This window comes from Staurois parvus, unplaced genomic scaffold, assembly GCF_062004578.1.
Source record: "Staurois parvus isolate SC_StPar_1 unplaced genomic scaffold, SC_StPar_1.0 ptg000007l, whole genome shotgun sequence".
In the NCBI taxonomy this organism is placed as follows: Eukaryota; Metazoa; Chordata; class Amphibia; order Anura; family Ranidae; genus Staurois; species Staurois parvus.
Genome location: NW_028317803.1, coordinates 7,511,364 through 7,539,214, shown reverse-complemented (window position 1 = coordinate 7,539,214; position 27,851 = coordinate 7,511,364).

Here is a 27,851-nt window from a genome sequence, read left to right as displayed (position 1 = left end):
GTAAGTTAAAATCAGGCACATCACATTAGCCTGTGTACCGGTGGCGTATCCTTTGCCACTGGTGTTTTATATCCATCGCCCACTCAGCTCCCTGACCGACTGGATGGAGAAGGGGACCTGGATGGAGGGCTGGAATGCAGCTGGAGTGCACACGGTGCTGGGCCGGATGACATCACTAGAAATTATGTCTTTTTTTTATTTTTCTGGTGTCAGACAGTAATCTGTCTGCTTCTTTAATATAATTCTTTTTATCCTAAATAGCTATGCCTCCTTCTTTGTCTACAGTTTTAATAACAATATATTTGTTGGCAGTGAGGTCTTTATGTGCCTTTTGTTCACCAGAGGTTAGTCGGCCGAAATAATTTGATTTGGATGGGGGTAGGTGACAGAAATTTATTATATCGGAATATACCATTTTATAAAAAGTTTTGAGGTATGGACCCTTAGAGAGATGTGAAAAAAATGCAGATTTATGTTTTAGTGTGATGTGTGTAATGGGAAGAGAGGAGGTAAGATGTTGTGTAAATGCTATAGGGTCCTCACATGTATCTTCCTGATAAAGTTGTTCTAGTGTTTCTAGAATATCTGCATTGAATGCCATTGAATTGAGCCTTGAATTTACAGATGTGGCTCCTATATTTGACGCTGGGGAAGAATTCCTTTTTTTGGGTTTGAGTCTGAAAAAATGTTTTCAATGTAAGGTTCCTAACATAACTGTTAAGATCTTTAAACAATTGATAGGGGTCCGGGTTGTTAGAAGGGGCAAAATTTAGGACCCGATTAAGCAATGTTATTTCTGCTTCTGATAATGTATGGGAAGACAGATTGTAAATTTTTACAAATTTACAAGTTCGTCCCCCTCTACAGCCTCTTTTGTGAGTTTTATTGTTAGCAGATGGGAGGGGGCTTGGAACTAAAAAATCAGAAGTGGAATTGGTATGGTGAGAAGCTTAGAAACTCTTAGGGAAATTATCCTCTGAAAATGAGGGTCTAAAGTTGTTGCTATTGGAACATGTATTATTCTGAATGTTGTCATTGCTGTCCCCATCTGGCCTTAGTGGGGACCTAACTGGGATTAATTCAGAATGATTTTGGGTATGGACAATGGGTACTTTGGAATCTAGTGCTCTGGCTAGTTTGAATGTATCCTCAACTATGTTCATGTATGTAGGTGGGTGACATTTATTATTAGTGGTTGATATGTTATCTCTACTGGACTGTTGGGAATTAAGTTGTGTGGTCATGTGCAGGAGCGGACTGACAACTCATGGGGCTCCCGGGCAATAGGGGATCATGGGGCCCCTGTGTCCTTGCCCAAACTCAAAAAAGCCTATGAAAAAGGTACCAGGGGCTTCTCAGGGGGCCACCTACTGACCCGGGGCCTTCGGGCAGTGCCCGAATTTCCAAATGGTCAGTCCGCCCCTGGTCATGAGACCTCCAGAGCTTTTAGGTCTAGTATTAATCTGAACAGTTCTGTTGTCAAATTTGTTAAGGTTATCCAATTATTCTGTGCGTGAATGATGATTTTTACCTTTTGGATGATTACTGTCAGCCTGAAGTGGGTTATTGGAGTTGAGTGTGTGAGAATGGGAGCATGCAGCCTGGCAAGTCAAGAAAGGGGGGAAGATTGAGCGCCCCCCTCCTGAAACATACTAGGCCATATGCCCTCAACATGAGGGGTGCATTGCGGCAGGGGTCTCCCCCAAGCACCTTTCTCCCACAACCATGGCCGGTGGTTGCAGGGGTCTGTGGGCAGGGAGCTTATCGGAATCTAGAAGCCAGATTTAACAAGGGAGCCCACAAATCCCGCATCCCCATGTGAATGAGTATGGGGTACATGGTACTGCTACTAATTCACAAGAAAAATTAGTGTAAAAAATGACAGAAGACAGTCTTTCACAAGTCCTTTATTAAAAACAAAAATTAAAAAAATGTCCCCCGAAGTAGATCCAACATCAATCACGACCCGAAAAAAAAAAGAAAAGAAAAAAAACAATGCTCCACTCTCGACGCTGGCTCCTGCCCCTTGTGATGTCATCATGTGCTGTGATTGGCCAAAGCATTGCACCTGACCCTGTCAGGGCAATGTGCATTGTGGGGGGTAGGGGCCGAATAGCCCGCCAAACGCCCTTACCATTTGTGTGATTGCTGAACACACAAACACCTGATGTTTGAGTAGAACTTATGTTTGACTCGAACATCAAGCCCAACCTTATTTAGGCAAGTGAGGGACCTCCGCTCTGGGAGGGAGAACAGGATCACCCAGTGACTTGTAACTTGATTTAACAGTTCAATATTGAGAGGATTTATCAGCCCTGGAAAGTCAGATCCTAATTTGGGTATGTCCATCCACTTATTGGTAATGACATTATGAAACAGGGACTAACCTCTACCGCATTGTAACCAAGTTTACCCCTATGTGACACTAAGAAAAAAAGTAGAGAACCAGTGCACCCATGAAATAGCCACTGCTATGCCCCTGAAACAATGTTATAGTGGATAGGGGGTGTTTGATAACAAAGCTGCTCAAGAAAGAGCAGGACGGCACAGGAAGAGATCTAAGGATATGCATTTCAGCATGAAGAAAAACCTGTCAAAGGTAACAAAGAACTAGAATTGTATCTTTACAATATGACCTTCAAGGCATTAGCTTTCAAATGGCTGTAGACATTAAGCAGTTTGTTTTGTAAACTAGAGTATTCATGTCTATCAACAATTTATTGAACTGTTACTAAAATCGGTATAATACTGCATAAATACTCTAATGTATGCTAGTGTATTCTTCCCTTTTCTATATATTACATTATGTTGTAATGAAAGCAAACACAGACTTTCTTCTGTTTGCTGACAACAGAAACTTGGCAGTTTTTCATTCTGCAGTGGATTGATATAGGTTGCTCAATTGCCTATTTAATGTCGAATGTCTTTCCACACAAATAAAGTGCAGCATATTGTTTCACACTTGTCAGTTCAACTACGTGTTTTACAAAGTTATCTGACCATTGTAGTGAAACGTTATTTTATCATTACTTTTAAAAACTAGATAAATCAGATATCTCCATAACGGTTGAAATCCAGCAAGACTGTGTATTTTCCTCAAGCCTTATGTTTTCCTCTTAATTTATAATGCAATATGTAGAAATATTTGCATCCATGTGTATACTGCCAGTAATTAAAAATCAACAAGGCTTTTGAATTATTATTATTATTATACAGTATTTATATAGCGCCAGGAGGTTTGCTCAGAGCTGTACATTATAGTGGGGGACAGTACATGAGACAATACAGTAACAATACAATACACGAGGGGTTTGAGGGCCCTGCTCTTTCGAGCTTATGATCTAGGAGGGAGGGGAAAGTGGTACAGGACGAAGTGGCTGTGGGGGATCGAATGGTAGGAGGATTGGAGGAGATCGGCTGTTAAGTGAGGGTGGGGTAGGCTTCCCTGAAGAGATGGGTTTTCAGGGTGCGCCTAAAGGTGAGGAGGGTAGGTGACAGTCTGATGGATTGGGGTAGTTAGTTCCAGAGGATGGGGGAAGTCCTGGAGAAGTCCTGCAGTCAGGCGTGGGAGGAGGAGACCAGGGAGCTAGAAAGTAGGAGGTCTTGTGAGGAGCGAAGAGTATGGGTGGGGTGGTATTTGGGTATCAGGTCGGTGAGGTAGTTTGGGGCAGCGTTATGGATGGTTTTGTGTGTATGTCAGTGTTAGTATTTTGACTATAATGCATTGGGCAATCGGAAGCCAGTGGAGGGAATGACAGAGAGGGGTGGCAGAAGCGGAGAGGTTGGTAAGGTGGATGAGTCTGGCCGCTGAGTTCAGGATAGACTGAAGCGGGGATAGCCTGTGTTGGGGTAGGCCGGTGAGAAGGGAGTTGCAGTAGTCCAGACATGAGATAATAATGGAGTGAACGTGTTGTTTAGTAGTGTCTGGGGTTAGGAACGAACGTATTTTGGAGATGTTGCGGAGGTGGAGCCTGCATGAGTTTGCCAGCGATTGGACATGGGGTTGGAAGGACAGGTTTGAGTCTAGAGAGACACCTAGGACTTTGGCTTGCGGGGTGGGACTGATGGTGGCGTTGTTGGTCGTGATGGAGAGGATGGGGGGGGGTTCGGGAATTATGAAATAGTTTTTAAATTGTTATCACTCATCTGAACCACTCATCTGATGACACGTGCACCTTAAGCCAGTCACCATTATCTCATTTATCATGCACATGAACCAGAAGTTTTCTAGAGTTAAATACATGAAATAGTGAATTGCTGTGAAACACACTCATTTCTGAGGCAGGGATGAACTTGTGTTGGTGTGAACCTGTATGGGTAAAAGTGTTAGATCAGCATTGGATTTTGCTAAAAGTATGTGTCACCTCTGTTTAGAAAACAATGTTTCAATTCCATTTAAATGGCCTCCTTCATACTTCTTTTGACTTACCTATTTATACTGCCCTAAATATGTACCTTGAGTACCATTTAGATCACCTTGCCCCATATGGCTTCTCATGTACTCTAAAGGGTTTCCTTGTCTGTATGGGCCAAAGCACCGTACAGCATTACTTATAAAAAGAAAGCATGTACTGAGAGAAACATGCAGGGTGCCACTGCTAACATCCTTGCACAAATGCAATCTCTGGATGTAATACTTTTGAGTAACTAACCTGGAAAAAGTATACATCACATTAAGCTGCATACATTTTCCAAGTCAGTGATCCAAAAATGACTGAAATCAATGGATCAGCATGAAAGTCAGGCAAATACAATTTTCAGAAGTGAACTGCACTTTGTATAGCTTTTCACTGTCTTTTTGTTCACATTTTAAAATCAGTATATTTGCTCCAAAATGTATTTAACCGCCCTATACATTATAGATAGATAGATAGATTTTTTTTTAGCAGAGGCCCTAGAGGATAAATTGGTGTTTATTGCATTTTTTTTATGTCACACGGTATCTGCACAGAATTTTTTCAAATGCAATGCTGACTAACGATTTAAATTTTACTATTCATAGGTTACATTTTAAAAGTCTATACAGGTTACCACTTTAGATTTACAGATGAAGTCTAGTGCCAGAATTACCACCCATGATCTTACAATCATAGCAATACCTTACATGTGAGGGACGATTGTTGTCTTTGTGCATGCAGGACCAACATGTGTGTTTGCCTTTGCAAGTGAGCACAAGGGAATGGGGGCACTTTAATTTAAATTTTTTTTATACTGTCGCTTAACATTTTTTTGATCACTTTTATTGCCGTCATAAATGTAACCATCCCTTGCGACAGCATCAGACACATGACAGGGAGGGATCTGGTGTCTATAAGAGGATTCTAAACACCAAGAACAGTGTTTTTGAATGCTTTCAGATTTAATGGCTCCAAAAGTTTCAGAGCAATTCAGAAGTGATGTCAGGTCATCAATTTCAGTTTATTATAAGTGAGTGCAGATCAAAGCCAATTCTGGTGGGAGGAGATATCCCAAGAGAACAGCAGGAGGGGGGTTGTCCCCTCTCGCTGCTCGTACAAGCAATCGAGCGGCTAGTTAGGGCTCCCATTGCTTGTACATGAGAGATGACCACTGGCTCTAAAAAATGGTACCAGGGTGAAGCCTGTAGCTGCAGACATCACTCCAGTAAAACTGCCAAAAATCCAGCAACGCACAGGTACATGGTCCAGAAAAGTTAGAGAACTACAGACACATTTTTCTATGTAATTCCTCTAAACCCTTCTATTTACTTGTGTACTGGTTCTATTTAAAGTAATGTTTTCCAGCAAGTAACATTTACTCTGCAAGCTGAAAACATTAATACACATTCCAGCCTGTAAAGTACATTTTTATGAGATCTGCCATCTGTCCTCAAGGTTCTTTATAGGGACAAAATGATTAAAATCCATGGGGTCAAGTATTATTTTCTCTGTGACACATGACATTTTTAAACTGGGAAACATAGTGTTCCATGCTTAACTGTAACAGCAAAATGCAAGGGGATAGAATTGTAGAAATAATCTAATATATTGTAAAAACAAAAGAAGTCTCATAAGACCTATATATGGCAATATGTATATACACTGCTCAAGGATATTAAAGGAATACTTGTTAATCAGAGTATACAGTGCCTTGAAAAAGTATTCATACCCCTTGAAATTTTCCACATTTTGTCATGTTACCAGTCTTGCTGATGGGTTAAGGACCTTCTACGGCCCTGTCCAGCTCTTCTATAGTAACTGCCTGTCTCCTGGAATCTCCTCCATTCTCCTGAGACTGTACTGGGAGACACAGCAAACCTTCTGGCAATGGCATGTATTGATGTACCATCCTGGAGGAGTTGGATTGCCTGTGCAACCTCTGTGGGGTCAAGGTATTGTCTCATGCTACCAGTAGTGACAATGACCCTAGCCAAATGCAAAACTAGTGAAAAACAGTCAGAAAATATGAGTAGGGAAAAAAATGTCAGTGGCTTCCACTGTTCTTGTTTTGGGAGTTGTCTCATTGTTGCCCATCTAGTGCACCTGTTGTTAATTTCATTAACACCAAAGCAGCTGAAACTGATTAACAACCCCCTCTGCTACTTAACTGACCAGATCAATATCCCAGGAGTTTAATTGACTTGATGCTACAATGCCTTGAAAAAGTATTCATACTCCTTGAAATTTTCCACATTTTGTCATGTTACAACTAAAAATGTAAATATATTTTATTGGGATTTTATGTGATAGACCAACACAAAGTGGCACATAATTGTGAAGTGGATTAACACCAATGAAATTTCAGCAAAATGGACTAACCTGCCGCATAATTTTTTTCACTTTTATTTTCAGTGTCATTGAATTCAGGCCTCTGTAAGTCGATAATTTTCATTTACATCAAACGATGAGGCATCCTTATGTTCCTAACACACCACCCAGTCCATATCAGTATAAATATCCAGCATTATATTGTTCCCCATTGAGATCTGATGTGTTTTCAAAGTGTTCCTTTAATCTTTTTAAGCAGTGCAATTGGTACCATTTGTATGAAAATAAAAAATATGCAAAATACGTTGGAGTTTGTTATAGGCCTCCCAAGGGCTGGGACAGTGAAAATAATGGGGGATTTTAACTACCTGGAAATTGACTGGAGTAATGGTACTGCAGGAACAGTTAAAGGGCAAACATTTTTAAACCTACTACAGGACAATTTTATGGTACAGTCATAGAGGCTCCAACTAGGAATGATGTACTGCTAGACCTGGTAATCTCAAACCATGCAGAGCTTATAACGAATATCCATATAAAATAACATCTGGGTAGCAGTGACCATAACATGATTTCATTATTGTTAGCTGTAAACAGCAAGCATACACGGGAAAAATAAAAATGCTCAATTTCAAGAGAGCTAATTTTCCAAGGCTGAGAGCTGCTCTCCAAGACTTAGACTGGGAGGGAATATTGGCATCGATGAACACAACACAGAAATGGGAGTTATTTAAAAAGACTGTATGTGAACACACTGCAAAATATATTCCCATGGGCAACAAGTTTAAAAGGCTAAAAATCAAACCTATGTGGCTTACGGCCAAAGTTAAAAAAGCTATAGATAATAAGAACAGAACTTTTATTAAATATAAAAATGAAGGAACGCTATCATCGTTTAAACATTACAAAGAACACAACAGAAAAAAGGAAATAAAGGCAGCAACAATTGAAAACGAATGACAGATTGCAAAAGATAGCAGGAACAACCCCCCAAAAATTCTTCAAATATATTAATAGTAAAAAGGTCCGGTCTGAGCATGTAGGCCCTTTACAAAATAATCTAGATTGGGTGACTGGGGACAAAGACAAAGCAAATTTGTTTAATACCTTCTTCAGCTCTGTGTATACAAAGGAGCATGGGGGAGCTCTTGTCCATAATGGGCATGGTATTGACATAGCTCCACATTGGCTCACAATTGATATGATACAAAAATATTTAGACAGAATAAAGCACCTGGAGTGGATGGCATACACCCACGGGTCCTTAAAGAGTTGAGCTCTGTCATTTCAAAGCCATTGTTTCTAATTTTTAGGGATTCTTTAACGACTGGCATAGTACCACTGGATTGGCATAAGGCCAATGTGGTGCCAATTTTTAAAAAGGGGTCAAAATCTTTACCAAGTAATTATAGACCTATTAGTTTAACTTCTATAGTTGGGAAGATACTGGAGAGTTTAATAAAAGACCACATAGAGGAGTTCTTGCTGGAAAAAAATATTTTAAGCATCAGATAGCATGGATTCATGAAAGATAGAAGTTGTCAAACAAATCTGATTTCTTTTTATGAGGGGATGAGCAAAACCTTGGACAGTGGGGTGGTGGTGGACGTGGTATACTTGGATTTGCAAAAGCGTTTTGCACAGTTCCCCACACACAGCTAATGTGTAAGGTAAAGTCTACAGGCTTGGAAAAATCTGTATGTAAATGAATAGAAAACTGCCTAAAAGATCGTATTCAAAGATTAGTGCTAATGATTCATTCTCTGAATGGTCTAGGGTTGTCAGTGGTGTACCCCAAGGTTCAGTGTTGGGACATTTACTTTTTAATATATAGGTTAAATTAAAAATCCCATTTCAGTCTTTGCAGATGACACCAAGCTGTGCAGTAGAATAACGTCCTTACAGGATGTCTCCAACTTACAAGCTGACCTCAATGCACTGTTTAATTTGGAAACTATGTGGCAAATGAGGTTTAATGTTGATAAATGTAAGGTTATGTACTTGGGGGCTAAGAATATGCATGCATAATACATACTAGGGGGAGTACAACTGGGGGAATCAATAGTGGAGAAGGACCTGGGAGTTCTGGTAGATCACAAGCTTAATAATGTCATGCAATGCCAAGCTGCAGTTTCTAAAGTGAGCAAAATCCTCTCTTGTATTAAAAGAGGTATAGACTCCAGAGAGAGAGATATCATATTACCCCTGTACAAATCATTAGTAACACCTCATCTGGAATATGCAGTTCAATTTTGGGCACCAATTCACAAAAAGAACATTGGGAAACTGGAGAAAGTACAGAGAAGGGCAACCAAACTGATACGAGGCATGGAGGAGATCCGCTATGAGGAAAGATTAGGGGAACTGAATGTATTCTCTATTGAGAAGAGGAGATTAAGGGGGGATATGATCAACATGTGTAAATACATCAGTGGTTCATATAGTGAACTTGGTGTAGAGTTATTCACCCTGAGGTCATCACAGAGGACAAGGGGGCACTCTTTACTTCTGGAGGAAAGGAAATTTAATCTCCAAACACGGAAAGGTTTCTTCACAGTGAGACCTGTGAAAATGTGGAATAGAGTCCCTCAAGAGTTGGTTCTGGCCAGCTCAGTAGATTACTTAAAAAAAGGCCTGGATTCTTTCTTAGATACAGAGAATATAATTGGATACTAGCATTTATAGGTAAAGTTGATCCAGGGAATATCTGATTGCCTCTTGGGAGATCAGGAAGAAACTTTTTTTCCCAGCAGGAGCAAATTGGATCATGCTTTGCTGTATTTCTGCCTTCCTCTGGATCAACCGTGGGTATAGGATTATAACTTTTTTTTTTGAACTGGTTGAACTGGATGGACTTTTGTCTTTTTTCAGCCAGACTAACTATGTAACTATGTATATTTTTAAGAGGTACAGGATCAACTGACAATGGCAGCGGTAATTCATGAATGAGACAGGGACACCTAGAAACAGTCCTAACAGGTATGTCCTGAGCTATAACTTCGGATGAATTTTTGGTTATTCGGAGATTTGGATTCATTCAAATTTTGGAATAACAATAGGAACAAGTTTAATTTATTAGTTGTCTAACTAATTACAAATATACAGATCGATTTGAATTCAAATCGGTCAAAAATGTATCAACTGATCCACATTCTGTGTGAAGAATAGCTGTTTGTTAAGGAGCAGACTGGGAAGCCGACTGCATCTTCCTTAACAACCAATGACTCATCAGCTGTCAGTGAGTTTCTCCACTGACAGCTGAATGTAAACAAAAGAATGCTGGCAATGAAAAATAGAGAAAAAAAACAGCATGGGGGTTCCCTCCAATCCATACCAGGCCCTTTGGGATGGATTTTATGGGAAATCCTATGCCGAAAAAAAAACTGTGAGGGGCCCCTAAAATCCATACCAGACCCTTATCCGAGCAGGTCAAGAAAGGAGGGAGATGAGTGAGAGTCATACCAGGTCACATACCCTCAACATGGGGTGTGCTTTGGGGTAGGGGGTCTCCCCACCAAAAGAACCTTGTCCCCATGTTGATGGGGTCAAGGGTCTCTTCCCCACAACCCTGGGCTGTGGTTATGGGGGTCTTCAGGCAGGTCACTTATCCGAGTCTGGAAGCCCCAATAATGTCACCGGGTGACCCCATCCCCTTGCGATATCATTGACCGGGGACATGCTGGGCCGATGACATCACAAGGGGGTGGGGTCACTTGGTGAAGTCATCAGGTGGCCCTACTGTTAGTTATTTTAGAACTGTCAACAGAACAGAGCTTTTTTTTTCAGGTCGGCATGTTTTTAATAAAGGACTTTCACATTCACATGGGGGGCAGGATCTGAGGGCCCCCCTTGCTAAAGGGGGCTTGCAGATTCAGTTAAGCCCCCTGCCAGCAGACCCCCACAACCACTGCCCAGGGTAGTGGGGAAAAGGCCCTTTACCCATCAACATGGGGACAAGGTGCTTTGGGGGGAACCCCCTACCCAAAAGCACCCCCTCATGTTGAGGGCATGGCGTGGCTGATGGTACTTTAGGGAAAGTCTTTGATGAAAGAGCCTCCAGATTCAATCTAAGTTTTATTAGGTTAGCATGGTATGTTTGGAGAGGCTTTCTTTTTTTCTGAGCTTGTATACCTGGTTGTTGACATCACTGATTTTCTCTCTGATTTCATTGGGGCCCTGCTACACTGCCAAAAATGTAATGGACATTTAGCAGGCACATAAACTAAAACTTTAAATTTAAAGGTTCTAGTTTTAGCAGAATGATTATAAACTGTGGCCTGTACCTCTGGGGCTTGCTGCGTTATGTTCCCACACTATACACATAACTGCCACTATCATATTCTGCATCACAACAATGTTTTCAATTACACTTTTGTGAGCCGGCTTTCTGCTAGTCCATAGGATACCTACAAGACATGCTGGCATATGGTAGGCTTTAACCAGGGGCAGACTGACAACTCATGGGGCCCCTCCAGGCAATAGGGGATCATGGGGCCCCTGTGTCCTTGCCCATACCCAAAAAGCCTATGAAAAAGTCAATGAAAGGTACCAGGGGCATTTCATGGGGCCCCCTACTGACCCCGGGCCCTCGGGCAGTGCCCTAGTGCTCGAATGGTCAGTCCGCCCCTGGCTTTGACCAAATCATGCGGGGAGGCTTTGACTTTTTCTTTGTCTAATTGGTGCATAAGTGATGTTGTGCTGTGTTTTTCCAGTATGGTGAAGACACTCTTTGATTCTACATTTCCTGTTTCCCTAATGGGTAATGGATGCCTGACAATTTTCTGCAATACACCATGATGTTCTGTGACAATTTTTGATGTGTGCCACCCCTTCCATCTAAACTACCCCCCCTCCCCCCCGCTAACGGAAGAAAGATGCTTCATGACTTGTGGACCCCATCTAATCTATGTAATCTTGCTTTTAATTAAAGAAATTGAGGCTTTCAGCATACAGATATTATTCACATGTACTTCTGAGGAAGAATTTTTGAAACATGTTGAGTCTACATGTGGTTCATAGTGGATCTTAACAGGTGTGCAAACCCCCAAAATAGACACTTCCTAATTCTGGTGTTTGTTCAATCATATGTTTTTAGTTTGTGTACAAATAAACATCATGGTTTTATATATACAATTTTCTTTTTATCTATATGCTCTTCTAAAAAAATGTCCATGGCTACATGTACATTATTTGTACTTTTGCGTGGTGTGGCCTCTTGCCTTCTGTGTCCAGGATTACATACAAGAGTTCCCAGGGATGTCTGCCATACAAAAGTTCAAACAGAGAAAATGTCGTGGGGAACTGTGGCAATTCCTTGATTGAGAGCATGTAATAGGAAATCACAGATTTTTTACATGTAATGGGATACTTGATCTGTCAATATCCCTTTAAGAATACCTGTGCAGGACAATATGTGGAACAGATCTTTGGTTACTTTAAAGGTTATGTTTCTGAGAGTAATTGCTTCTGGATGCCAAGGACTACCAATATGTGCTGCTGCTCCCTATAGGGCAGTGGCCCAACCAAATCCATAGTGTTGGATCTGATTTTGAGGTTCATAGAGTTGAATATAAAGAGCATGTGAAATGTTTATCTGTTCACATCACATGCAAATCCAGTGCCAGAGAGAAAGACCCCCTAGGGCAATAATCCAAGATTTCTACTGTATGAAAATCACAGGAAAAATGCATTGATATCCAAGCTGAACCGCAGCTGAGTCGCACTACAGGTGCTCCTTGAATTAGACTTCAAAACAGAGGCAATTCACACTGATTTAGTGTGAACCTAGCCTTAATAACAGTGTAAATGTCAGTTAATGGCAGTGAGTGACAATGTAAGTGTTAGTTAGTGGCAATATGTCAGTTAGTGTCAGTGTAATGGTCAGTTAGTGTCCATGGCAGTTGGACATGTGTGTTCTCTTGACCTGACTACTGCAGTGGTGTGCCTATATCCACTATTATATTTGAGTTCAATATGTACAAAATTCTGCAGTCAGAATCCTGACTAGGTCTGGTACAAGTGACTATAATTCCCCGATCAGGTTTTACATAGACTACATCCTCTTGCTCACCTATAAGGCTCTTCATAGCTTGGCACCCTATTATCAGTGAACTTTTATCAACTTAACCCCCCCCTGTAAACTCCAAATTATGGTCTTCTGTGTGTCCCCCTTACTCACTTACACATGATGGGAGACAGAACTTTCTCCTGCTATGCTCCAACACTCTGGAATTTACTTGCAAAGAACACCAGAGAGTCATCTTCTCTAAACTCACTCAAATCAAATCTAAAAATGTTTTCTTTAGACAAGCCTTCGTGTAATTGTCCATTTTTTTCCTTTATGTTATCCTGTGTATTTCTTATGTTTTCTTTGTAAAGCTCTTTGAGACGCTACCTTTAAAAGTGCTATATAAAATAAAGTTATTATTATTATTATGTGCATGACAGGAACACCTAGAAATAGTCCAAGCAGGCTTTCTTGCACTTTTATTCAGCAAAGCAGTAAACAGACATAGTTCAGTGTGAGAGGGCTTTGCACGACAAATCCTTAGCATACACACAAACAAAACATCTTCTCATCCAAGAAAATAAATAAATGTATTTTAGTTGCTGACTTACAGTGTGACCCCTAAACAGGCAATGCATTTACCCTTTTAGCATATTGTTGGCAGTATGCCTGTTCACCCAGAGCAGGCTCTCACAGCAGAGAGGGTGAAAGTAAGAGCCTCTAACTCAGATTTGATAAGGTCAGTGAACAGCTGACTAATTAGTGTGGTCTGTCTAATAGGTAAAACATTGACCTAGGAGGGGGCTTTATCCCACCCAAAGCTTTACAAGACCTAGCTCATAACTCAGTAGGTTGTTATTACTATTAATACGATTGTTTTCTCCATAGCAGACACAAATTCTAGAGCACCTCACTCTATGTAGGTAAGAAACATAGATGACACATATACACGGCCCCCAATAAAAATGTAGATAAATGGTACCTGCACTCCATGTCAATCAAAAGGTCTTGAGTTCCAGGTGAGCAGAGATCAATATAAAACAACTGAAGCGATGCAGGCAATCATGGCACTGAGCAGTAACAAAGTTTCACTGACCATGTTTTTAATTCTTTTTTGTGCATTGCAGTTCCCAAATTCTATTGTCCTTCTGCAGAATAAACATGGATCATTCCTCTTGATGCACATAAAAAAAGTTTGAGGGGAGGAGTGAGGCCCTTAAAAAATAATTTAGGTATGGACATTTTTCAGCAAGGTCCAATGTAACTATACATTTACCATCCCTCTCGAAGCTGGAAATCACTGTAGTAAACACCACTACTACAGTGATCTTCACTAGCTCCTGGATCCCCCTTGCTACATTGTGAACAAAAGAGGTTTTCTGCTGGGCATGGGAACCATTCAGAGATCGCTTTGCATTTTGTCTCATTAAAGTGGTTCTAAAGACTGGGTGTTTTTTACCTTAATGTATTCTATAGACATGCACAGCTCTGTTTTAGCAAGCATATGTGTCCTCATAGCAAGTGGCATGCTATGGGGGCACATAGAGAAGAGGAGGAGCCTGGAGTGCCTGCAGGGTACCCCAGGGTTCTGAGCTGTTCTGTGCAAAACCATTGCATAGAGCAGGTAAGTATAATGTGTGTTATTTTAATTTAAAAAAAACTATCATTTTCATGCTAGGAATTGTCTGCTTAGACAAGGTGGAGAGACAGGGCAGTGATGTCATGCTATATACCTCATCTAGCAAGAGAATGCTTTGCATTCATTGAGAAAATGCAAAGCACTCTCTGAATGGTGCTCATGATGAGCGGACACGATCCTTTGTTCACAATGCAGCAGGGCAGCTGCTTGGCATGGGACCTGGAAGCTAATGTAACTCACTGTAGTAACGGTGCCTACTATATTGATTTTTCAGCTTCCAGGGGTATTCTACATGTTTGTTATTTGCATGGTTACATTGGTCCCACATGGAAACATGTAACTATGTAAAAATATCTTTACCTGGAATTCTTCCAATAATTGTTTCAACAGATCAGTGGTCCTGGAAACTTAGATATTAGTAGTTACTAAATAACATAAAATAGGTTCCCAATATTTAACTGTTCAGTTCATTCATTGTCTGTAGGTGTTGAACTGTTAGTTCTCAGGGACCGACTTTTTATCAAAAACAAATATAAATTACATATTGTGTTGCGACTTGCAATATTATTATGTTTTATTATTATTTTTATTATTATTATTTTTCATAGTTTGCAATGACCCTAGCATATGTCCAGAAAGCCGTTTCATATGGGTAAACAAAGCTTCTTATAGAATAAATGAAATGAATGGACAGTTTATTTTGTAATTGCAACAGCACTGGGAAGCAGTGATAAGTATTTCTCAAAATCAGATAAAGTGATGAATTATCAGCTTCTGATGATTATGGATTCCCTGCTCCTACTGCCAGTATAAGACCTGTCAGTTTTCATACTTGTTCCTACATAGTCTAACTGATAGATAGGTCATTTGTTGCATGGTATTAAAGAAACAAAATCAGTGCTTTTCAACTGGAAATCCTTCTGCAATACGATTTCAGTAATTTTTGGTCTAATTCCATTTTTTCCTATTCATGTAAATAAACAAATAATAATCTAAATAAACTCTATCCCTTAGAACAAACTGTGATAAAATAAACAAGTGCATCTTTACATCTATCCATAAATAATCTAGATGTGCTTGCTTTAGAGCAGATTCCAGCAAAGTACACGGTCTCTAGAGAGAAACAAACTGTACTGCATAGAGAACGTATGTAGGTACGCTGTATGCAGTAAATATCTTCAGTGGCTTATCTTGAGTGGATTTGTTTTTTCAACAAAATTAACTTGATCCAACCCTTAACCTTTCACTTGACATCATCTCAACACATAATTCTCCCCAGTACGTAACCCTTTACTTTATTCTTAAATAAATCCCCCCTAACCCTTACCTAACCTTCATCTCTCTAATCTTAAACTTCAACTTAACATTTAATACTAAGCTCCAAATCCTTTAAACTCTACTCCATCTTTCTATTTTTATTTTGGATAGAATTGCAAAAAATAAATGCCTTTGTCAAATTTTGCACCAGTGCAGGAAGACACAGACAACAATAATAACTTACAAAATGGGAGATAATATTTTTTACCATATATATATATACAATATTGGCAAAAGTATTGGAACGCCTGCCTTTAAACCCACATGAACTTTAATGGCATCCCAGTCTTATCTCGTAATATTGAGTTGGTCCCCCCTTTGCAGCTATAACAGCTTCAACTCTTCTGGGAAGGCTGTCCACAAGGTTTAGGAGTGTGTCTATGGGAAGGTTTAACCATTCTTCCAAAAGTGCATATGTGAGGTCAGGCACTGATGTTGGATGAGAAGGCCTGGTTCGCAGTCTCTAATTCATCCCAAGGATGTTCTGTTGGGTTGAGGTCAGGACTCTGTGCAGGTCAGTCAAGTTTTTCCACCCCAAAACTTGCTCAACCATGTCTTTATGGACCTTGCTTTGTGCACCGGTGTGAAGTCATGTTAGAACAGGAAGGGGCCGTCCCCAAACTGTTCCCACAAAGCTGGGAGCATGAAATTGTTCAAAATGTTGCTTCTCAGCTGCTACATAAATTAAACTGCATGTACATTTTTTCAGGGAATACCAACAATGAATGTGACTCATTCAAGCTAATAGGGCTGCACAGCAACCACACAGTGAAGAGCCCTCAAATCACCTGTTTACTAAGTGATAAACACCCTTTGAAAAGCGTTCAAGCATGGATCACTTTTCAGATGGGCAACAGTAATAGACACTTGTGTGAACCAGTCCTTAGTGACCTACATATATTGCCTAACTACAGCATTGTCACCAGCTAGACTGTGCTGTCTAAGAGGGCTGTGTAAATCTATGAACTTAATAGAAAGGGATATAATTGTGTATAAAACTGTGTAAGTAACTCTTTGTCTGGAGTTCATATTTAAAACTGAAATCGCTAAGTACACAAATGCAATACAGTATATTGGAGTTGTTTTGCCTGCCAATACATTTGTAATTCTGCTTATCCACTCCTGAAATGTACACAGCTCTGTTGAAGGACACAGCCTTGTCTGGCAAGTCAAGAGACCTGATTATTCTTTGCTGCAGTTCAGTAACATTAATGATTCTCATTCCTATCCCCACCCTGTGACTGGGCACTAAATTGAGAGGCAGCAAACTCATTAGCTCATCTCTCTGTTACTCTGTTCTCCCCTTTTATTGGCATGCTATTTACACTGCAGCATAACTGATTGGCTCCTTGTGCTGCTTCTGCCTCCCCCGACCTGGCTCTGACATACAGAGACTGCAAGAGGCTGATAGCAAGCCAAATTTATATGTGCACACAGCTTGCATTTAAAAAAGAAATTTAATGATATAATAATAATAATACTACTAATACAAATACTACCATTGTGTAAACATGAAAAATGTGAGCACATGCTAAAAACTGTGTAAACACAAACAGCAACACAAAATAAAATAAAAAATAATGTTGCTCTAAGGATAAAGTGTTATTACAGATGCACAGTACACAAAACATATTATAGCAAGAAATTCCAATATTAATAAAGTGCCCAATATACTATATAAATTATTCAAACTAAAAACGACATCAATATATAATATCCAATTGCTCAAAAGACCAATGCAAGAAAGTCCAAAATGCAAAAACACAGTCCACAATCCCCTATGCAGATACAATATTTAGGAGGTGCTCTCCATGTGGACCTTTCACCTTCCCTCCTGGGTGTACTCTCCCCTTCAATATCTGACCCTCATCAAAAAGGTCAGATAACATGTAACTTTAAAATATGAACAGGTTCTCAGACTCCACACCAAACAACTCCAACAGGGATGGATTCCTCTCCACAATGAAATCCCAGCTTGTAGTCACATTAGTATAGTAAAAGGTCAAGCCCAGTCAATCACAGAAGTCAGGTTCAAAGAAAACAAAATAGAGAATATAGTGCTGACATCTGTATTTATTAGGGGTCCAGAGCCCTGATGATGTCATTTGTAATGAAATCCATAGAGTAGAGTGTTCCAATCGTGGAACACTGAGGTTGTGAGTAAGAGGCATATAGCGGTCAGGCAGCAGTCTGTTGTTTTGGACTACATAAAATTTTATCCAGTGGCTTTACAATCAGTACTAGCAGTGTTCATATTAAGAATATGTGAATATTTGTGGTTATTTTATTAATAAATACAGCAGTGAGCACTATAGTCTATATTTTGTCTTCCTTGAGCTTGATTCGTGTAAATGATTGAGCTTGACTTTTCCATTACTAATCCTGTGACTACAAGCTAGGTTTGTGAAGAGGAATCCATCCCTGCTGGAGATGCTTGGTGTGGAGCCTGAGAACCTGGTTCATACATTATGGTGAAGGGTCTGCATGCAAGCAGATCTGATATATAATGTCAATACAGAGGATTATGGACTGTATTTTTGCACTGTGGACTTTTTTTCACTGATCTTTTCAGCACTTGGATATTGTATATTGATGTAGAATTGAGTTTGAAAGATTTATATATTGAGCAATTTATTCATATTGAAATGTCTTGCTATAATATGTTTTGTGTATATCTGTAGTACCATATTAACCTTAGTGCAAAATTTTGTTTTTTTAAATTGTTACTAAATTCACAACTGTAAAATCAGTCTATATATTCAGTAAAGCATGCTTGTTATACTCACTGTGGAACCTAAGGGGTAATCCTCTGTATTGTGTAAAAAGGCTGTTTGATCCTTTTTTTCTCTGCCCCTCCTCTTGTTGAAATGACCATCTGATACAGACTGAACTCGTGGTCACATGCACATGCTCAGTTTGGTGTGAATTGCTAGAGAGGTTTTTTTTATTCTTGGGAGGGTGCATGTGATCAGCACAGGGCCAATCAGCACTGTCCAGACAGAAGGTCAGAGGTTTCACAACCTCCTAGAGCAGAAAGAAAACTCCTCCTACAAGATGTAACCAGTGCTCTGCTGAAGTCACAAGACTGCTCTAACTGCTGATGAGAAAAGGTATTTAAAAGTTTATATTCACTAAAATAATTGCATTTCCATGTTGTGTGTACTGTGGGAGACCAGAGAGAGTGAATGCAGAGTCCGGGGTTTAGTATCACTTTAATAATAATACCATGCCACATTAATACTGTATGTTTCTTATAGATGCCTGGATATCAGCTTTACATGAAAGGATGCAGTGTGCTTTAAGAAAAGGAATCTGTTGGGCTCAGCTAAATTAAAATAAAAAAACAGCATTCATACAGTAAAGCTAAAACCCCTGTCTTGTATAATTTATAGCTATATCAAAGACAAAGTTAATTTTTATGATAACCGGGTCACAACACAAGCAGTATTGTCACTGTCATGTAACTCAACCTTCTTCTTTATATTCCTTGTAATTGTCAGTGTTATGTAGACACAGAACAATAAAGTCAATCAGGAAACACGATCCCTCTAGATGTGTTCCTAGCTTCATGCTGTCTGCCCAATTAATAATGCAAACACATTTCAGATAAGATTTTAGTTCCAGCATGTATAAGTTCCAGCATGCATTTCTCATTCATTTTGATTATGTTATCCAGGTTAGAATAACAGTCCAGAATCTTCTACTAAATATATGCTTGTAAGGTTGTCAAATTAATGTGATTTGTATTTCAAAACACCAATGGATGTTTTCTGTTTTCATGAATAAAGAGCAATTATTATTGTACAAACTGTGTATAGAAAATGGTTCCTATTTACAAAAATGAACAGTTTAAAATTCATTTTTGGCACATCAACTGACATTTTAGGTAAGTAGGTGCCAATCTCATTAGCATTTTTACATTTTCATTGAAAACTAATACCATACAATAATGAAGATTTAGTACTTGATTATATTTATTGCTGTAATAAACATTCCAAAATCTTAAATGACCATCACCAATCCACACATCTACTGAGAGATATCTACTGAGAGATAATCTACTGATCATTAATTTTGAATGTTTTATTATTGCCGATAATATCCAGCAAGGACAGATTCTGCACTAATTTGAATTTGAATTGTGTGCACTAATGTTGGTGCTGCAGCAAGTAAGATACAGCAGAGTCTGTTTCATTTCGTGGCTGCAGGATGTCCAACATAATCTAACCTTTTCCTTCCCAGCTTTACTGTCCCTGACTAGCTCCTTTATTTATTGGATAATTGTTTCTTCAGTCATGGAGGCTCAGCATCACACATGAGTAATATGTTTAGGAATGTCCACACCTCCAGACTGACATCTACCCTTCAAGGCATTTTAATATTTGCATAAAATCTTCTCAAGAACCAGCCCACTGCTTGCATCAATACTGAAAGCTCTTGAGATAAGAACTGTGATGTTTTCAGGAAGCTATGTACAGCAGTTTTTTGGTCCCTCCCACCAACCTATATCTGCCCGCATTGCTTGCAGTGATGATGTCACTGGGTCTAAACTAAGGTATGTAATGAAAACAGAAATAATTTACTTAACAAGTCATTAACATGAGGAATGAAGGAACCAAGCAAGGCAAAATATAAGCAGAATAAACTTTAGCTTAACCACATGGCACCGGGTCACGCTGACCTGGGATTTGCCATGACCAGGAGGCAGCTGAAGGCTCAGCAATGTAAAAAAGTGTGCTGCAATTGAACAAAACATGATTTTGTCAGCAGGTCTCAGCCAATGATTTATGTATAGAGTCATAGCTGCATAAATTCCAGTATATATACTGTACCATAGTTTGTAGACAAAATAACTTTCACACAATCCAATTAATATACACTTATTGGGATTTCTTTTTACCAAAGACATGTAGCAGAATACATTTTGGCCTGTTTATTTAAGAAATTCGATTTTATGATTTTTTTATTGGATATGTTTTATAACAGAAAGTAGATTTTTTAAAAAAAAAATTCAGTCTTTTTTCATTTATATAGAAAAAAAATAAAAACCCAGTGGTGATCAAATACCAAAAAAAGCTCTATTTGTGTGAAAATAAAGATACAAATTTCATTTCAGTACAGTGTTACATAATTGAGCAATTGCCAGTTAAAATACCACAGCACTGAATAGCAAAAAATGGCCTGGTTATGAAGAGGGTAAAACCTTTTTGGAGATTAAATGGTTAAAAGTAGAAGTTAACCATTTAGGACAGTTGTGGCCCCCAGAAGATTTTGTTTTAATATGCAAGTACTGTATTTTGAGCATATTTGCATATTAGGGTATTCTTAACTGCTAAATGCTCTTTTCCAGTGATGTGACATTCGTAGGACTGGTACTGGTGCTTTCATATTTAAGCATTCTTCTTCAGGACTCACAGCCCTCCGCCACCTTGATTGAACAATTGGGATGAAATAAATCCCCCTCATGTACAGTACATGGGAGTTGCTTTGTCCTGGCATAGAATCATAGAATACTTAACACTTAGCTACACATGTAGGGGAATGAAACCTTCATGACAGAAGAGACTTACAGAGTTTCTTCTATCATAAAAGGCCCACCTGCAGGGCTGATGCTAGACTATTTTGTGCCGTAGGCAAGACCAACTACCTACCCCCCAAAAAGAAAATTTTTAAACAGTAGCAAATATTAAATTAACAAAACATGAAACTGCTAAATTTATTTTAATTTGCAAAAATAGGTGCCATAAGATGCCACCAGCACCAATATTAAAGACAAAATCAGTGTCACAGGCAGACTGGATCTGTGGCTGGCAGTGGCAGGGACACAGTTGCAGTGAGTGGAGGATGATGATGGATCCACACTGACAGATCCCAGGCTGGAATTCCCCACACAATGGGGGGAGATAAAATGCTGTGACAGCAGGTAACCCACCCCAAACACACAGGGAACACACACCTGAACACACCTGAACTGAGCGATCCCACACAGTAACAGATCTGATACAACACACCACCACCAACTCAGACCAGCAGGCCCAGCAGGTGATAGAAGAGCAGGCTTTGGGATTGTGATGATGTCATCACTCATTGACACACTGCACAAGTGATGGATGGCCGACTGGTCAACCGGGTCACACTCACACAGACACGAGACTTCAGAGTCAGACATTACCTTTCTCCAAATGTGCAGCTCTGACTCCTCTGATGAATAGGGAAGAAGGGCTTGAACTCCACAGTGATCAGCAGCCACCAGCTGACTTGCAGTAAGGGACTGAGTCTGAGAGGAATGCTGGAAGGAGTGGCAGCCCAGCTGATACACTGGCCCCAGACACCAGGCATGTTTTTATGTCCTACTGTGTACTCTCCTACTCTCTGCCACCCCTCCCCTCAGCTGGAGGATCATTGATGACGTGGTGGCGTACCTCACAGAGAGAAATCCAGCATGTACTGTGCTCAGGCACCCCCTGTTGGCAGTGTGTCCTAGGTGGCTGCCTAGTTTGCTAGTGGAAGCACCAGCCCTGCCCAACTGTCAGTGTTTTTAAAGAGTTTACTTCATTGATGTTTTCCTAGTTTGAATCTTCCTGTACCTAGATCTAGCTAGCGTTCACATAGCATAATAGAGATAGGAAGCAGCCTGTACTGTTGGAAAAAGAAAACATAAAAATCGAACTTAAGCTCAGTCTCAATCTACAAGCATTTTTGTGTGTCCTTGAAGAGGGTGAAAACCCCAGTGAATGGCTCAAAACATGCCAATGGCAATATAGAAATTATTTATTGAAAACCTAAATTATACAAAAAAACAACTGTCCCAAAATGAAATAAAACCATAATTGGACAATAATTAAAATCCTTCCCCATAGCAGCCGCAGGGAAAATGTAAAGCAACACCTCCCAATGAGAGCACATACATGAAAATGACCCAACTATTTATATATTTAATTCTATGAAATATGAAAGAATATCCTAGAAAAGGACCCCTTCCTTCATGGGGATATCTTAGAGCCAATCCATTCAGAGACTAGACAAACATTCAAAGCCTGTGTTGGATGTTAACAGGATGTTGAATCCTCCCATTTGTAGCATGTCTTGCCAATGATTGTTATATAAAATTATCTTAACTGTGTGGTTTAACAGCCAAACAAGGGAGCCACCAGCCTGCTGCTATTGGCAGAAAACTTCAAAAGCAGTTGGACTGCGTATCTTTCCATCTAATTATAGATTTGCCATGCTGATAATAGAATCCTTATGTGAGAAGATTTACAGTCATACAAATTGATTTGCCAGACCAAGGAGCCACCAGCTAGTTTGGTTTCCTGGAAAACTCCATAGCCAATTAGGCATCATAGAAGGATTTATCTAATATGTGAGGCAGAATTAGTGAATGCCTAATATGTAAACCATTGACACAGTAAGGAAAGTTCTAAATAATAAGTGTTCTGTAATGAAGCAAAGTGATACTTAGCCATCCAATAGGTTCTCAGGATATCCAGGCTTCATAGAAGTATCAGAAAGTGCCCTATGGTCTCATCTTAAAAGGAGGAGATAGGGAGAAGTTGCAAAATGGGAAAAAGCCTGGAAACCTGACCGCTGTCGCCGGTCCCACTGGCTGATTCAGAGGTGGGTCGTACTGTTGGCAACATTGCAACAATAAAATGATAATGCTGCACAAGTTCAGACCGAAAAGAAAGAGAAGATGAGAGAAATGACCAGCTGCTGTGATCTTGAGGGCATCATCTTTTACTCTGAGGTTGATGTTATTTTTGTTGTTGGGCTATGATTATGCTAATGACAAGTAGTTTTTATTCACTGCAATAGCAGCCGATCCAAGCAAGGCATGGCAGGAGCAGTGTGAAGTATGCCCAAAAATTGTACAGAGCTCTGGAAACTCTACTTTTTGCTTGTTTTGTTTTCATGATTTAGTTTAGAGATGAGCGAAGAAATGAAAAATTCGATTCGACTGATTCGGCGAATTCGTGGACAATATTCGATTCGAGTCGAATAAATTCGCTGTGAATTTAACTTAAAAAAGGGTGTTTCTAGGCTTCAGAGAGACTTAATATTAGTGCAGAACACTGTACCTTTAATTTAAATGCCCTTGGAGTCTGCTGGGGAAGAGAAATAATACTGTCACTCAGTATGACATGCAGATGAGTGCCGTCGATCTTAGAATCACCGCACACTTCACTCATTTGGCCAGTCACGGGGCCAAAACCAGTGTTTGGAGCCACAGTGTGGCGGTGGAGGCAGCAGCAATGGGAGGCCATACAGCAACCTATGACAAAATGGAAACCAGCAGGAGTGTGAGGAGACCTCAAAGTGGCACATGGCAGAGTGGGAGCAATGGGAGGCGGTACAAGGACCCATGTCACACTGTGGACCCAGCAGCAGCGTGACGAGGCGGTACGGGGGCCCATGGCAGATTTGGGGCCTGGGAGGAACTATGGGAGGCCTGTAATCTGCCAGCAACCTATGACAAAATGGAAACCAGCAGGAGTGTGAGGAGACCTGAAAGTGGCACATGGCAGAGTGGGAGCAATGGGAGGCGGTACAGGGACCCATGTCACACTGTGGACCCAGCAGCAGCGTGACCAGGCGGTACGGGGGCCCATGGCAGATTACAGGCCTGGCAGCAGCAATGGGAGGCCCGTAATCTGCCAGCACCCTATGACAAAAAATGGAACACACCAGCAGTGTGTGAGGAGACCTGAAAGTGGCACATGGCAGAGTGTGGCGATGGAGACAGCAGCAATGGGAGGCCGTACAGGGACCCATGAGAGACTGTAGACCTGGCAGCAGCATGAGGAGGCGGTATAGGGGCCCATGGCAGATTAGGGGCCTGGCAGCAGCTATAGGAGGCCCGTAATCTGCCAGCACCCTATGACAAAAAATTGAACACACCAGCAGTGTGTGAGGAGACCTGAAAGTGGCACATGGCAGAGTGTGGCGATGGAGACAGCAGCAATGGGAGGCCGTACAGGGACCCATGAGAGACTCTGGACCTGGCAGCAGCATGAGGAGGCGGTATAGGGGCCCATGGCAGATTAGGGGCCTGGCAGCAGCTATAGGAGGCCCGTAATCTGCCAGCACCCTATGACAAAAAATTGAACACACCAGCAGTGTGTGAGGAGACCTGAAAGTGGCACATGGCAGAGTGTGGCGATGGAGACAGCAGCAATGGGAGGCCGTACAGGGACCCATGAGAGACTCTGGACCTGGCAGCAGCATGAGGAGGCGGTATAGGGGCCCATGGCAGATTAGGGGCCTGGCAGCAGCTATGGGAGGCCCGTAATCTGCCAGCACCCTATGACAAAAAATGGAACACACCAGCAGTGTGAGGAGACCTGAAAGTGGCACATGTTTGGGGCATGATTCATGGCGGATTTAGTCAGTTGTGTCAGGAACTGGTGGTTTGAAATCCAGACTAATCCACGCCTGATTCATTTTCACAAACGTGAGTCTCTCCACACTTTGGGTGGACAGTCGTGTCCTCCGCGGAGTTACAATACCTCCTGCCGCACTAAACACGTGCTCCGATGCCACGCTACTGGCCGGGCATGACAGCCTTTCAAGGGCAAATTCAGCTAGTTGGGGCCAAAGGTCAAGTTTCGTTGCCCAGTAGTCAAGGGGATTGTCTACCTCGGTTGGCAGGGTGCTGTCCAAGTAGGCCTAAGCCTGTTGTTTGAGGTCCTGCTCCAGGTCCACCTGATGCTGCTGCTGCTGCGGCTGGTTAGTAGTTTCCTCACTGCGCTGGTGAAGAAAGCTACTCATCATCGACTGCAGACTGAGGCAGCCGCTGCTGGTGGAGCTGCCACTGCTCCTACCACCCCACCCCTCCCCTGCTGCCATGGCAGCAGAACGCGAGCGCACAGGGCCCACAGTGTCTGAGGATGGACGTTGGCGCAGAAAGGCAGAGACCAGCTGACTACATAGGTGGTTTTTAAAGTACGTTATTTTGGCCTCCCTCTCAGCAGGTGTGAAAAAGGCCACCATTTTTGAACGGTAGCGAGGGTCCAACAAGGTGGACAGCCAAAAGTCATCCCTCTGTCTGATGGTTATTATTCGGCTGTCGCTACGCAAGCAAGCGAGCATGCTATGGGCCATTTGTGCCAAGGAATGCGAGGGACTCCCTGCCTCCATCTCCACAGCATACTGCCACGGTGCGTCTGGGTCCTCTGTCTCCTCCTGCTCCTCCTCTACCAGATGCTCCTGCTCCTCCACTCCTGTCCGCTGAGTGGAAAAACCACCCATTTCACTCAATAATTCCTGAGCACCAATGTCCTCCTCTACCTCCTCCTCTTCTTCCTGTCCTGCCCCCACAGGGGTCATGTGGCGTTGAGATCTGTGCGCCACGTCTACCGCACCCTGACCAGCCATTGTTAACAGCATTTGTTCCAGGACGTGCAACAGAGGAATGACGTCGTTCATCCCATAGTCCTGCCGACTCACGAATAGCGTGGCCTCCTCAAAGGGCCTGAGCAAGCGCAGGTGTCACGCATGAGCTGCCAATGGCTGACATCTAAGTTACACAGGGAGTACCTTTATCCGCTTTTAACATCAGGAAATCTGTGATGGCCTTTCGCTGTTCGTAAAGGCGGTCTAACATATGTAGGGTTGAATTCCACCTTGTTGCAACGTCACAGCATGAGGAGTCGGTACGGGGGCCCATGGCAGATTACGTGCCTGGCAGCAGCAATGGGAGGCCCGTAATCTGCCAGCACCCTATGTCAAAAAATTGAACACACCAGCAGTGTGAGGAGACCTGAAAGTGGCACATGGCAGAGTGTGGCTATGGAGACAGCAGCAATGGGAGGCCGTACAGGGACCCATGACACACTCTGGACTTGGCAGCAGCATGAGGAGGCGGTATAGGGGCCCATGGCAGATTAGGGGCCTGGCAGCAGCTATGGGAGGCCCGTAATCTGCCAGCACCCTATGTCAAAAAATTGAACACACCAGCAGTGTGAGGAGACCTGAAAGTGGCACATGGCATGAGAGACTGTGGACCTGGCAGCAGCATGAGGAGGCGGTATAGGGGCCCATGGCAGATTAGGGGCCTGGCAGCAGCTATGGGAGGCCCGTAATCTGCCAGCACCCTATGACAAAAAATTGAACACACCAGCAGTGTGTGAGGAGACCTGAAAGTGGCACATGGCAGAGTGTGGCGATGGAGACAGCAGCAATGGGAGGCCGTACAGGGACCCATGACACACTCTGGACTTGGCAGCAGCATGAGGAGGCGGTATAGGGGCCCATGGCAGATTAGGGGCCTGGCAGCAGCTATGTGAGGCCCGTAATCTGCCAGCACCCTATGACAAAAAATGTAACACACCAGCAGTGTGAGGAGACCTGAAAGTGGCACATGGCAGAGTGTGGCGATGGAGACAGCAGCAATGGGAGGCCGTACAGGGACCCATGAGAGACTGTGGACATGGCAGCAGCATGAGGAGGCGGTATAGGGGCCCATGGCAGATTAGGGGCCTGGCAGCAGCTATGGGAGGCCCGTAATCTGCCAGCACCCTATGACAAAAAATGTAACACACCAGCAGTGTGAGGAGACCTGAAAGTGGCACATGGCATGAGAGACTCTGGACCTGGCAGCAGCATGAGGAGGCGGTACAGGGGCCCATGGCAGATTAGGGGCCTGGCAGCAGCTATGGGAGGCCCGTAATCTGCCAGCACCCTATGTCAAAAAATTGAACACACCAGCAGTGTGAGGAGACCTGAAAGTGGCACATGGCATGAGAGACTCTGGACCTGGCAGCAGCATGAGGAGGCGGTATAGGGGCCCATGGCAGATTAGGGGCCTGGCAGCAGCTATGTGAGGCCCGTAATCTGCCAGCACCCTATGACAAAAAATGTAACACACCAGCAGTGTGAGGAGACCTGAAAGTGGCACATGGCAGAGTGTGGCGATGGAGACAGCAGCAATGGGAGGCCGTACAGGGACCCATGAGAGACTGTGGACATGGCAGCAGCATGAGGAGGCGGTATAGGGGCCCATGGCAGATTAGGGGCCTGGCAGCAGCTATGGGAGGCCCGTAATCTGCCAGCACCCTATGACAAAAAATGGAACACACCAGCAGTGTGAGGAGACCTGAAAGTGGCACATGGCATGAGAGACTGTGGACCTGGCAGCAGCATGAGGAGGCGGTATAGGGGCCCA